This window comes from Mchenga conophoros, linkage group LG13 (assembly GCF_057382185.1).
Source record: "Mchenga conophoros isolate Kocher_MC1m ecotype Shallow Benthic linkage group LG13, M_conophoros_male_GT1.1, whole genome shotgun sequence".
In the NCBI taxonomy this organism is placed as follows: domain Eukaryota; kingdom Metazoa; phylum Chordata; class Actinopteri; order Cichliformes; family Cichlidae; genus Mchenga; species Mchenga conophoros.
This window is the reverse complement of record NC_140538.1, coordinates 29,191,756-29,205,210: the sequence shown is the minus strand read 5'-3', so window position 1 is coordinate 29,205,210 and position 13,455 is coordinate 29,191,756. Positions and strand designations below refer to the sequence as shown.

General features: G+C 40.6%; 1 protein-coding gene across 4 annotated transcripts in view; it reads left to right on the top strand.

Annotated features, from left to right (window-relative positions):
* The first annotated feature begins 263 nt into the window (after window positions 1-263).
* asrgl1 (asparaginase and isoaspartyl peptidase 1) overlaps window positions 264-13,455 on the top strand; it is a 35,115-nt gene continuing 21,923 nt past the window's right edge. Inside the window, exon 1 of one of the 4 annotated variants that reach the window (XM_085297643.1) lies at window positions 264-332. The gene's annotated coding sequence lies outside the window, so the exon portion shown is untranslated. The remainder of the gene's footprint in view (window positions 333-13,455) is intronic. The other 3 variants (XM_085297646.1, XM_085297645.1, XM_085297644.1) reach the window with 3 other exon arrangements.

Sequence of the window (13,455 nt, the reverse complement as noted above, 5' to 3'; positions counted from 1 at the left end):
TCATAATAAAAACAAATCTGTATTAACAGACTTGGAATAAATTCAAAAAAGCACCACTCCAGTTTGTGCCTTAAATAAATAATAACATAATATAATTAAAATAGGCTAACAATCGTATAGACCAGATTTTTTATCAACATGTTCCCATTTGCAAATGTCACCTTTGTCGTGTGCTGCCATAATGTAAACACAAATATTGTTGGTCTAGTCTAAGGAGTCATTTTTTATTATTTTGAAAGCGTCAATTTCGTATACCGGAAGTACTCCTGCTTCTTCTGGACTTGATATTTCAAGGCGCAGACGCGTGTGTGTTTGGATCTGTGTGCTGCGTGGTAAGTCAGCATATGTTTTTATGCTTATTTTCATGTCATCATACGTTCACGTTTTTCATACGTTGGCGGTGAAAAACCCGCGTGTCCGGTAGCGTGACGGAACAGTGAGGATTAGTTTGAGTGCACCGAGAATGATTTTCAGATTAGAATTTAAGAGACGTTGAATTTTATATAGCATGAAGCTTGCTGGTTTGCTGTTACACTGTTAGACAAACTGACCCTCTTTGCCTTCGCTTTTCAGTTACCATATTTCGGTAACTAAATATTCAAACATTTCCTGTAACTAGAGCAGAGCCGGGTGCCTTCGTTACGGAGTAGTGATATGCGGATCGATCCTGAAATATCGATTCCTCCGATACCAATCATTTATGTTCTAGAATCGATTCTCACATTACAATATCGATATTTTAGTAATTTAGAGTAAATTTGTAGTTTACCATTAACAGGAACACAGTGGAAAGAAACTATAACATTCGGATTGTCTACATTCAAAGGAACTACTTCCTCTTCCGCCTTTCATAGTCATGTGCGATATACGGCTGTATAAATGTCTCGCCGCCCCTTGGCGTGCGCACTCACAATGATGGCTGAGCGTAATTGTGCAGACGTATTTTACCTCCACAAACAGCTGAGACGTGAAGGTATCTCTCGTCTTACACACGCTGCATTGGCATTGCACCTTGATAATAAACTCATAAAAGAGGTTGATAAGTTACTTTTCAACTTTATCTGGAAAAATAGGACACACTACATTAAAGAAACAGTTCTTATGAACTCGTATGTCAATGGAGGACTTAATGTGTTAGATTTTAACACTTTAAATAACACATTCAAAATAAATTGGTTAAAGAATCTAATTACTAATCCTACTTCCATTTGGAATACTATACCTGTGTTCATGTTTAAGTTAGGTGGCATTGAATTTTTCCTTACCTGTAATTTTGATATTGATAAAGAGAAGGAACCGAAGGCCGTAATCTTGCGGATTGAGTGAAGAATCTGTTGTCTGAGGCTCTGGACATTGAGATGGGAGATTACTACGAAATAGACAGAATCCATCGGGTGGGGCCAGCACCTCCGAAGCCAGCTGCGGACTCCAGACCGAGACACATCATCGTTCGCTTCCTACCGGATAAAGCCAAGATGTCCGTACTGGCGGGTGCCAGAAAAAAGAAGCAGATCATTTGGAAAGGCATGAGAGTTCGTTTTTTCCAGGATTATGCACAGGAGGTACAAGAAAAACGCCGGAAGTTTGATGAGGTGCGTCGCTTGTGTGCAATATTGGCTATTCCCTTCGCTTTCCGGCTGTTATGACTTTTTCAGTGGATAACCAGTATCATCAGTTTTCCAACCCAGCAGAGGCTAAGCAATTTCTAAGCGGCCTGGATTCGGCTAACATTCCGGGTGATGTAGATTAAGAGGATTTTATAAGCTATGGGTTAGTTTACTTCTGTGGGGTTTTTTTTGGGGGGGGGGCACGGGGGACGTGAGGAGGGACGCCATTATGGGATTTTTGAGTGCCACTATGGGCTCAAAATGTGGTCATAAATATTTTGTACTTGTAAAAAAGATTTGTATGTGTAAAAAAAGATTTGTGTGTGTGTAAAAAAGATTTGTGTGTGTGTAAAAAAGATTTGTGTGTGGACTTAGAAAAAAAAACCCTGCAAGTTACAAGTACGGATTTTTGACCCTATTTTTCTTCCCTTCATCTGATTGGTCAATGTCATGTCAATCACAAATGTAACAATCCAATCAGAGAACAGATGGGTTTGGCTGTCGGAGGGGCGCTTTTTTTGAACTGCAGGTCTTTGAAGGGAATAAATGCCCTTTTACATGCCAACCCAGCGTTTTCCTTCATCACCACGAAGGAAAACAGTCTGTGGTCGTCCGAGTTTGGTGATTTTTATGTCACAGGTCTACGTGTTTAATACAGGGACTTCAACAGCGCTGCGGACCGCGGGGTGGGGGCGGGCAGTGTTTTGGAAATGACAGTCTTCTTTACAAAGCTTTCTTCATAATGCTTTAGCATACATGTTGGAGGTTCCATTTTCTAGGGCAGAAATACCGGGGTAACTCGCATATCTCACGGAGGAATAAACCATACACACGTTGTTTAGAGTTTTACATCAGAGGGACACACCTTCCTCTGCGTCAGCATTTATTGCACACACACTTCCGTATTTATACCTTTCAGGTTAAGAGCACATACATATATGATAGGGCAACACCCCCACTTGCTCTTAACACTATACATTACACATTTACATGATATACATATTTACATGATATTCACATATCAACATTTTATGTTCCAAACAAAATATGCGTAAATCTATTTTCACTTTACTTACAGCCTTAGTCATGATGTCTGCTACCATGTCTTCTGTTGCACAATATTTAACTTGTACTTCCTTCTCAGTTATAGCAGACCTAATAAAGTGATACTTGATATCGATGTGTTTACATCTTTGACGGTTTATAGGATTTTTGGACAATGCAATTGCACCTTGATTGTCTGCAAGAATGGTAACTGGTGAATATTGCCTTTTAATGTCCATGCCATTAAGTAGCTGTGAGAGGTATAAGCTTTCTTGTACTGTGGCGGCCATCGCCATGTACTCTGCCTCGCACGTTGACAAAGCTACTGTAGCTTGCTTCCTGGTTTTCCAGCAGATCACTGGCCCATTTTTGGATAGTACAAAACAATAACCCGTTGTACTTCTCCTGTCACTCAAGTCTGTGGCCCAATCTGCATCGCTGTATGCTATAAGATTTAGGTTTCCTTCTATCCTTTTATAGCACAGCTCTTTGTTTAGTGTCCCCTTAAGGTAACGTAATACATGTTTTGCTGCTGTCCAATGATGCTCTTTTGGCTCAGACAGGGATTGTGACAGTTTGCTCACTATCCAACTCAAATCTGGTCTTGTACATGTCATTAAGTAAATCAAACTGCCCACTAATTCTCTATATTTTCCTGAATCAACTGATTCACCATGTGCACCAAAGTCATTTTTGAGTTCACAAGGAGTAGAACGTGGCTTACAGTCAGACATTTTGAACTTTTCCAGGATTTTTGTGATGTACCGTGTCTGGTTTAGTCTTATCTCATGGTTCTGTTGTATACAGTCAATACCCAAGAAATGTTTGAACTCACCAAGATCCTTCATTTTAAATTTCTCATCCAACATTTGTTTCACGTTTCTGATAGCGTCTTCATCGTTGGCAGCTATGATTACATCATCAACCCAGATGATAAGAATCACTGTCTCACTCGCTGTCTGTCTGGAATATACACAATGGTCTACAGGATTTTGTTTGTAACCTTTTGCACATAAATGGTCATGTAACATCTTATTCCAGTTCCTGCCAGATTGTTTCAAACCATATAGTGATTTGTTTAGTTTACAGACCAGTTTTTCCCCTGTGTCTGATTTTACTTCAAAACCTTCTGGTTGCTGCATATACACCTCACAATCGATTGGGGCGTGCAAATAAGCAGTCTTCACGTCCATTTGATGGAGTTTAAAGTTGTGCTGTACTGCTAATTGCATCAGCGTACGCACTGACGTCATATCTGCAGTCGGCGAAAAGGTTTCTTTGTAATCAATGCCTTGAACTTGGCTATAGCCTTTAGCAACATATCTTGCTTTAAATGTTTTAGTCTGATTTGGGTTCTCTTTTATCACATACACCCATCTCCCCCCCACTGCATTTTTACCTTCTGGCAGCGTGGTTAAAGTAAACGTGTTATTGTCTTGCAAGGATCTCATTTCATCTTCCATAGCATCTGACCAACACTTAGAGTTCGATGACTGCATAGCTTCTTCAAAAGTCTTTGGTATGTCATACATCACCCTGTAACAGTAATCTACAGTCAGCGATGTTTGGTCGTCTTCTGCAGTTTGGACATAGTCTTTCAGGTAATCTGGCCTTCTCCTGTTTCGTTTGGGATATCGTTCAGACTCTGTTCTATCACTCTGTTTGTCTGAGTTTTGTGCATCATTTATGCCATTGTCCTGAATGTCACTTTCAGGTTCCAGGATCATACTTTCATCTGATCTCTGGTCATTCCCTGTTTTGTCCTTTCTAGCGGGGTACTTCAAGATGTCCCCTGGAGTCAAATCATCATCTCCATTGTCATCAACCTGAGTGGTCTGGGTTTGGTGCTCAACTACACTTTTAGTGAGGAACTTGACCAACCTATGTCTAAGAACTCGTCCTGTTTTAGGGTAGTAGATTAGATACTAGGGCTGCTCAATTAATCGAATTTTAATCACGATTACGATCTGGGCTTTCAACGATCATTAAAAATGACTGAGCCGATTATTAGCCCCTCCCTCATTTATCCGCGACACCTTAAAGGCCAGTCCGTGAAAATATTGTCGGGCATAAACCGGTCCGTGGCGCAAAAAAGGTTGGAGACCGCTGATTAAGAGGACCCGAGGGAAGCTCGGAAAGCTAAGCAGAAGTTATTTGGAGAGGAGAGAGTGACTGCTGTTGGTTGAAAAGAGAGGTTAAAAAAAAAAAAAAAACTTCAGTGGTGTTGCACACTATTTTATATTATTTTTTAAAGTCATTGAAGCCGGTCAGAGCAGCACACTCCGTTTTGTGTAACTATTTTTAAATCCCTGTAGAACCTGAACCGTGTAAGCTAGCGCAATAATTTTTTTTGCATATGAAACCGGAGGAGTTGTACTTACATCTGATGCCATCAGCTTGTCCTCGGTCACGGTTTCGTTCCACATAAAGCTTTGCAAAAACTGCATAGAAAGCGCTTGCAGGAACAAAAACATAATATTCCAGAAACACGCTTTGCCGATCCGATCAGCTGTTCGTAACACTTCCCACAGTGAATCAGACGTCAGCACGAACTATCACATGTCGGCCATTTCCTCCCCGAAACCGGAAGTGACGTCATTTTCGCGGAAATGTAGTTTTTTACTTGTAGGCCTTAAAAGCCTATACTGGTCATGTTTGACTTTTCTGAATAGTTTCTGGGATGCTTAGAACTCGAATTGCACTGCTGGAAATCGTTTATTTTGATGCACCTTCTGTTTTCTTTGCAAATTTGCATCATAGGATTGTTTTTTCGTTTTTCCTGCAGTGTATATAAAAATTGGTGTATCTCCAAAATAAAACTATGAAGACACTCAAAATAAATTTCCTGTTGTTGTAAACTATTTTTTGCAACTTTTTTGTATTTAAAGTTTTGAGGGATAAACCTCTTAAATTTCTCCAAGTAGAAATATATGTAAAAAAACAAAACCGATTTTCAATTTTTTTGTAGTTTATTGCAACTTTTTTGCAATTTATGTAGTTACTATGGACATAATGCATACATATTATTAAAATATGGGCTATAACAGTTGTATAGCAACTTGAAATGCTCCCACAAATGGCACTACAACATGTAAAAAAATAATATAAGCTCTGGCGGACTTGGTTCTATGGTAGGTCTTAAAGGGTTAAATAAATATCGTCAAATAATCGAGATCTCAATTTCAGTGAAAATAATCGTGATTATCATTTTTGCCATAATCGAGCAGCCCTATTAGATACGACGGACTGTTTTTATCGTAACCCACAAAAACTCCTTCGTCACATCTCGCGTCTAACTTTTTTTTGTTGTGCCCGTAACCGTAGCAAACTGATCCAAAAATCCCCATCCTCGACATGTCTGGCTTCTTTCCTGTCAGCATGTAATAAGGGGTTTGCTTTGTGCGTCTGTTGTAACACCTATTACGAATTACTGCGGCAGTCATAACAGCATAAGTCCATAATCTCTTTGGCAGGTTACTTTCGATCAACATACACCGTGCCATTTCAAAAAGTGTTCGCCATTGTCTCTCGGCAGTCCCATTCTGATGAGGTGAATACGGCGCTGATGTCTCATGCCTTATCGTGTTTTTATTTAACAATGTCTGAAACTCTTTAGATGTAAATTCAGTTCCATTGTCTGATCTGATTCTCTTTACTTGCCCATAGGGGGCGACGTCTGCCAAAAACTTTTCAGTTGCTTTTACGGTGTCACTTTTAGCCTTTAGAAAGTACACAAACATTGTGCCTGAGTAATCATCAGTAAATGCTAACGTGTACCTGAACCCGTCTTTAGCTTCTGGTTCTATCGGTCCAGCTAAGTCAGTGTGCACTAGCTCTAATGCTTCTTCTGCTCTTTCATCAGGCTCTCTATTCCTGGTTTGGATAAATTTGCCTTTTGTACACACTTCACAGTCTTGGTAATGTTTAGCTTTACCTTTTATTTTCATACCCTCGGTAATGTCCTCTAGTTTAACCAAGTCTTCATAGTTGCAATGGCCGAGGATTTTGTGCCAAGTTTCTACATCATGACAGCCATTGCATTCGTCGTTGTCAACATAATGATCAGATGTAACACTGTTCAAATAGTATAGGCGTTCATATTCACTTATCTTAAACCTTGTCCCGTTCTTATGGATAAGCTGGTTGCAGCCCTTCTTGAAGGTTACTGAGGCTCCTTTGGCCGTTGCCGCCTGAACCGAGAAGATATCTTGCGGGTAAGAGGGAATGTAAAGTGCTCCCTCCAGTGTCGCCTTCACCTTTCGTCCCTCGCTGTCTTGTAGATAGACCTCCACATCTCCCCTCTTCAGTGCGACCCCACTCGTCCTGGTTCCGTCAGCTAATTCCATGAAGTGTCTTCCAGGTGTGAATGTCTCATCAAAACTCTTAAATCTCTGAATGTCCGTAATAATGTGAGAAGTGGCCCCTGTATCAACCATTAGGCCTTTTCGGTGCTCTCGTAGCTTCTTAATTTAGCTTTGAATTCACTAAATGTCATTGCTTTGTCACTGTGGGTTACATGTATGGCAAACGGCTTGAAAGATTCAGGCAACCCTTTTAGCACCATTGCAATAAGCAGTCCATCACTTAACGTCTCTTCTGCATTCCTCAGAGCTGTAATGGCAGTCTCAGCCCTTATCATATAGTCTGTGACGCTCTCACTGGGCGTTTTCTGTAGCGACGTTAGCTCCGTGTACAGGCTAATCACGCGTGGTGTCCCCTTACCGGCGTAGTGCTCTCTCAGAATTTCCAACGCTTTCCGTCCGTCATCCTTGGCATCTCTCATCACGAGTGAAAGACTTCTATCATCCAATACTTGGATTAGCTCTGCATAAGCTACTTCATTCTTTTCATCCAAGTCCTTGTCTTCTTCCTCTGACTCGCCGGGCTCGTTCAGAATGGCAGCCTTTAGCCCAAGTAGCCGCAGGTATCCCAGGAACTTTGTTTCCCACAATTCGTAGTTTCTCTCGTCTCCGTCGAAGCATAGACGGTTCCACCGGCTTCCCACATCCCTTCTGGGCCCATAACCTGTTGGAGGTTCCATTTTCTAGGGCAGAAATACCGGGGTAACTCGCATATCTCACGGAGGAATAAACCATACACACGTTGTTTAGAGTTTTACATCAGAGGGACACACCTTCCTCTGCGTCAGCATTTATTGCACACACTTCCGTATTTATACCTTTCAGGTTAAGAGCACATACATATATGATAGGGCAACAATACATGTCTCTACAGAGGACACTTTATGTCCTCTACAAGAGTTTGTTTTTTTTTTGCTAGTTCAATAAAAACATGTATGCTAAAGCATTATGAAGAAAGCTTTGTAAAGAAGACTGTCATTTCCAAAACACTGCCCGCCCCCACCCTGCGGTCCGCAGCGCTGTTGAAAAGGCTGTGGAAGTCCCTGTATTAAACACGTAGACCTGTGACATAAAAATCACCAAACTCGGACGACCACAGACTGTTTTCCTTCGTGGTGATGAAGGAAAACGCTGGGTTGGCATGTAAAAGGGCATTTATTCCCTTCAAAGACCTGCAGTTCAAAAAAAAGCGCCCCTCCGACAGCCAAACCCATCTGTTCTCTGATTGGATTGTTACATTTGTGATTGACATGACATTGACCAATCAGATGAAGGGAAGAAAAATAGGGTCAAAAATCCGTACTTGTAACTTGCAGGGGTTTTTTTCTAAGTCCACACACAAATCTTTTTTACACACATACAAATCTTTTTTACACACATACAAATCTTTTTTACACACACACAAATCTTTTTTACAAGTACAAAATATTTATGACCACATTTTGAGCCCATATGCCACGGACCAACGATTTCATGGTTTTGTTTTGTTTTTCTTTTTTTCCAACTGTGTTTTGTTTTGTTGTTCGTTTTGATGGTATGGTGCCAACTGTCCTGTATAGACCTATTTTTTTTAGACCACTGGGTTGTCTTATGTAACTGGCTTTAAGATTTGTTATATGGGTAAAAAATGAGATGTTCTACTGGATAAATCTGTACAATAATTTGGCTCGCGTGGTGTTATGGAGTTATGTAAAATAGTGTCGTGGAATATAGCGGGTTGTCATAATGTTATTAAAAGGAAGAAAATCCTCACATACTTGAAGCAGAAAAAGACAGACATAGCCCTGATTCAGGAGACCCATCTCGATGAGGTGGAATCATTAAAGCTTAAAAGAGATTGGGTGGCGCAAGTTTATTTTACTGCATTTTCGGCTAGAAAAAGAGGGGTGGTCATATCGATCAGAAGAAATTTGGATTTTCAGGTTTTTAAGCATTATACAGATCAGGAGGGTAGATGGGTGGTTTTGGATGCATGTTTACAGGGGCGGAAAATGACATTGGTCAACATATATGCTCCCAATTCTCCTCAGCCACAATTCTTTCATGAAGTATGTAACATGGTGCGGACTATAGGTAATACAAATATTGTAATTGGGGGAGATTTTAACCAGGTCAGGGATGTATTGTTGGATAAATCCTCTCGTACTGGACTAAGTAAGGACCCAGTTAATGTTGCAGTGGACGTGATGTCAGAGGAATTGAGCCTGGTAGATATATGGAGACTTCTTCATCCTCAAGAAAGAGATTATACTTTTTTTTTCGCATCCTCACTCAACCTACTCCAGGATAGACTACTTCTTGGTGTCCCGTTCTCTGGCAAGTCAAACTATTGGGTCCTCTATTGGTAATATTGCTGTTTCGGATCATGCTCCCATTGACCTTGTTCTTTCTGGTACTGATAATATTAAACCGTCACCTAGGTGGCGTTTGAATAACTCATTATTGAAGAATAAGGGTCATTGTGAATGTATAAGGGAAATGATAAAGGAGTTTTGGTTGCACAATGAGGGCTCTATTGACGACGTTGGAATGACCTGGGACGCTTTTAAGGCCTGTTTGAGGGGGCGCCTTATCCAAATTGCTCCTTGATTAAAAAAGCTGAGAGGGACAATAGTATACTGGAGAAAAAAGCGGAATATGCAATGTTTTGTCTAAATCAGAAGTATTTTGAACAAGTGGAGAGAACAGGTAAAATGTTGGCACACAAGTGTTACGGATTCAAATATTGGGGATGGATACAAGAGGAAAAACCACAATAACAACACTGGTCCGGCCGGGTTGAGTCAAACGATGATTTTAATGATCACATGCGTGGGAGATGGACACCGTACGCAGACAGCATCAGATCTCAAAATGGAGCATTGATCAACCTCTTATAGCCTCTAGTGGCCCCCACCTAATCATAAAAGCCTAAACATTCACATTCTTTCTCTCACACAGCGCCTAAGCTACGACTCCCTGTTTATCTGCTCCTGCTGAGATGGGGCAGAAAACTCCAGTATGTTCTGTTCTCTTCTACTCAGACAAATAAGGCAATGACTTTCTGCGAACAGTATTTCTTATAACTCAGCAGTATAATGCATCATATAACAATATCATTCATTCACAATAAATTAGCAGTCTAATGTAATGCAAATCAGTTTAACAAATGCAATAGTTATCACCTTCTTCTAATTCAGGAGAATAATGCAAACTAAAACTACATAATAATTCACAATCTTTAATTAGGGGTATAACATGGCATAAAATAATATTATAATCTCACACAGGGTTAAGCAGATAAAATCTAGCAACCTTATACCATCTATTTTTGTTCCTAGTAATAATAATAAGTTGACCACCAGTAAAAAAGAAATTAATGATATTTTTAATAAATTTTATCAGGAGCTTTACACCTCTAATGGATTGGTGGAGGAACAGAGGCTGTCAGATTTCTTCTCTTCTATTAAAATTCCCAGCCTGTCTGAAGATCAAAGAATTGTATTAGAAGGTAAGATTACACTAATTGAAGTTAAGCAGGCAATTGGCAGTCTTAGATTGGGCAAATCTCCAGGCAACGATGGATTTCCATCAGATTTTTATAAGGTGTTTGTGGACGAATTAGCTCCAAGACTACTGTCGGTATATCAAGATGCGTTTCAAAGAGGGAGACTATACCATTTAGTATGCGATTGGCAGTGATCACGTTATTACATAAAAAAGGGAAAGACCCACAGTATTGTGGGAATTATCGCCCAATTTCATTAATTAATGTGGACGAAAAAATTATTTCTAAGATACTAGCTTTTAGGCTTGAGAAAGTTCTTCCGTATTTGGTGCATAGGGATCAGGTCGGTTTTGTGAAAAACAGAAGTTCTGCAGATAATCTACGTAGGTTATTGCACATATTCTGGAAGAGCAGGACTAATTTAGACCCTTTCGTCGCGTTCTCCTTAGATGCAGAGAAGGCCTTCGATAAAGTTGAGTATTCCTTTCTGTTTTATACGTTGAAGAGATTCGGTTTTGGTCCCTTTTTTAGGCAGTGGATTCAGGTGGTATACACAGATCCAATGGCTACAGTTATTACCAATGGGATAATGTCACCCTCCTTTTCGTTAAGTCGGGGTACTAGACAAGGTTCACCCTTATCACCTCTCATTTTTGCCCTGTTTTTGGAGCCTTTGGCTATTGCATTACGTGAATGTAAGAAAATCAGAGGGTTGGATATGGGTCAAGAAGAACACAAAACCTTTTTGTATGCAGGTGACATTTTACTGATCTCAAGTAACCCAGAACAGGCCATTCCTGCAATTTCCTCAATTATTGATTCCTTTTCTGTAATCTCTGGCTACACCATAAATTGGTCTAAGTCGGAAGTTATGCCCATTTCTAAATTGTGTCCGCCAGTTATGAGGAGCTCATGGCATTTCAAGTGGATGCCCGAGGGTTTGACTTACTTAGGGATTAAACTGACCCCTGATTTAGACAACATAATGCAAGTAAACATCTCCCCAGTGATTCAAAACATTCGTCCGCTGTTGCAGAATTGGGTTAAAATAAATCTGTCCCTTTTGGGCAGAATTAATTTGGTGAAGATGATTATTGCCCCTAAACTTCAGTACTTTCTTCACATGTTACCGATAGCAGTCCCACATAACTTGCTAAAGCTTTATAATGCATGTGTGGAGGGTTTTGTGTGGGCAGGCAAAAAGCCATCTTTTAATCGGTCCAAATTATATGCTGCTAAAGAGAGTGGTGGGTTGGCATTGTCCGAGATGGTCTGGTATCATTATGCTTTCTCCCTCTCTGTTAGTTAAGATACATAATTCCTTTACTGAGAAGCCATCATGGGTTGCGATTGAGGAAAGTCTTGTGGCTCCTTCGTCTTTAGAGGCCTTCCTTACTCAGAAGGGAAGACCACTACCGTTTAAAGATCCAGTATTGGCTTTCATGCAAGAGACCTTGTTTAGAGCTCCCCAATATACCAACATTAGCCCTTATCTTACCGCTAGAGCCTCTATCTGGTATAATAAGAAAATATTAATTGGTAAGAAACCGGTCTGGTGGGAGGCTTGGGCTAGGACAGGTATCAATCAGATGGGGGATTTATTTGGGCAGACTGGCATGAAATCGTTTGCAGAAATCAGACGAGAATTCAATCTGGATCCAAGGGAAATTTGGAGGTTTTTTCAAATAAGACACTGTATTAAAACCATTTTGAATAATAATCCAGACCCTCCATCTAGTATTCAGAAGTTGTTTGTAGCCCCTGGTAGGGCTGGGCGATATGACCCAAAATTCATATCTCGATATTTTTTAGCTGGATGGCGATATAAGATGTATATCTCGATATATATTTTTTAAAGCCATAAAGTAAGAACAAGAAGAGAGTTCTTAGTCAAAGCTGTGTCCCAGATGTCACACAGGCACTTTTATTAACATAGAGCAGATGTACATCAAATTTACTCAAAAATAAATTATGAGCATTTATTAAATAATAATGCTCCATAAATAAAAGAAAACAATGTTGTTTTTGTGCATAACAAAAAGCTCACAATTGTGCAGTCAAAATGTAAACTAAAAGACGCTGAGCACAATAACAAAGACAGATTTCACAGCTGCTCTGTTCCCAACTTGTACTGCGTGACTGACAGCCTGGAGTTTGAAATCCGCTTCGCAACCACGTCTCTCAACAGGTGCCATTTATGGTCCTTATACACACTAGGGTAATATTACGTTGAAGCACAGTACGTATCACTCCGCGAGGCTCAGCCGTAATGCTCCGACAATCCATCAAGCGGTGCAGCTCCGTAGCTTAGCAAAGTCATATTAAAACATTTTTTGACAGATTGCTGAGCGCCGTGTTCCACATAAAATCGGTTCGCGGCCATCAAGCACAACCAGAATTCATACATAAGGCGCGCTGTCAACTTTTGAGAAAATGAAAGGATTTTAGTCCGTGCAGCACCTCTAGGCTGCATGGCGTTAGCGTGGTTAGCTAGCTAACACATTGACGCCGTCCAGCCCCACGCACGGGGCGATGCGCAGTAACTCGTTAACGGAGATTTGCCGTGTCCATCTTGTCGCTTCCTGCAGGTGAAGCGATGGGGGAGGAGGGGGAGTTGTGTTCCGTGAAGGAGAGGCGAGGCCGAGTAACGTTGCGTAAAGACGAAAGTGGACGAAAGAGAGGCAAACTTGCGGCTCCACAAGTACAATTATACGTAACATAGACTATATCGATATAAAGGATATTGTCACATCTTATATCTCGTATAAAAATATATCGATATTTTTTAAAAACTCGATATATCGCCCAGCTCTAGCCCCTGGCATTAATAGAATCAGGGCATCCAAATTCTATGGGATCTTCAGAGAGGCGCACTCTCCCAATTTGGGGGGACTGAGGCAGTGTTGGGAGAAGGATCTGGGTATCCAGATTTTAGAGGACAGTTGGAAGACGCTGG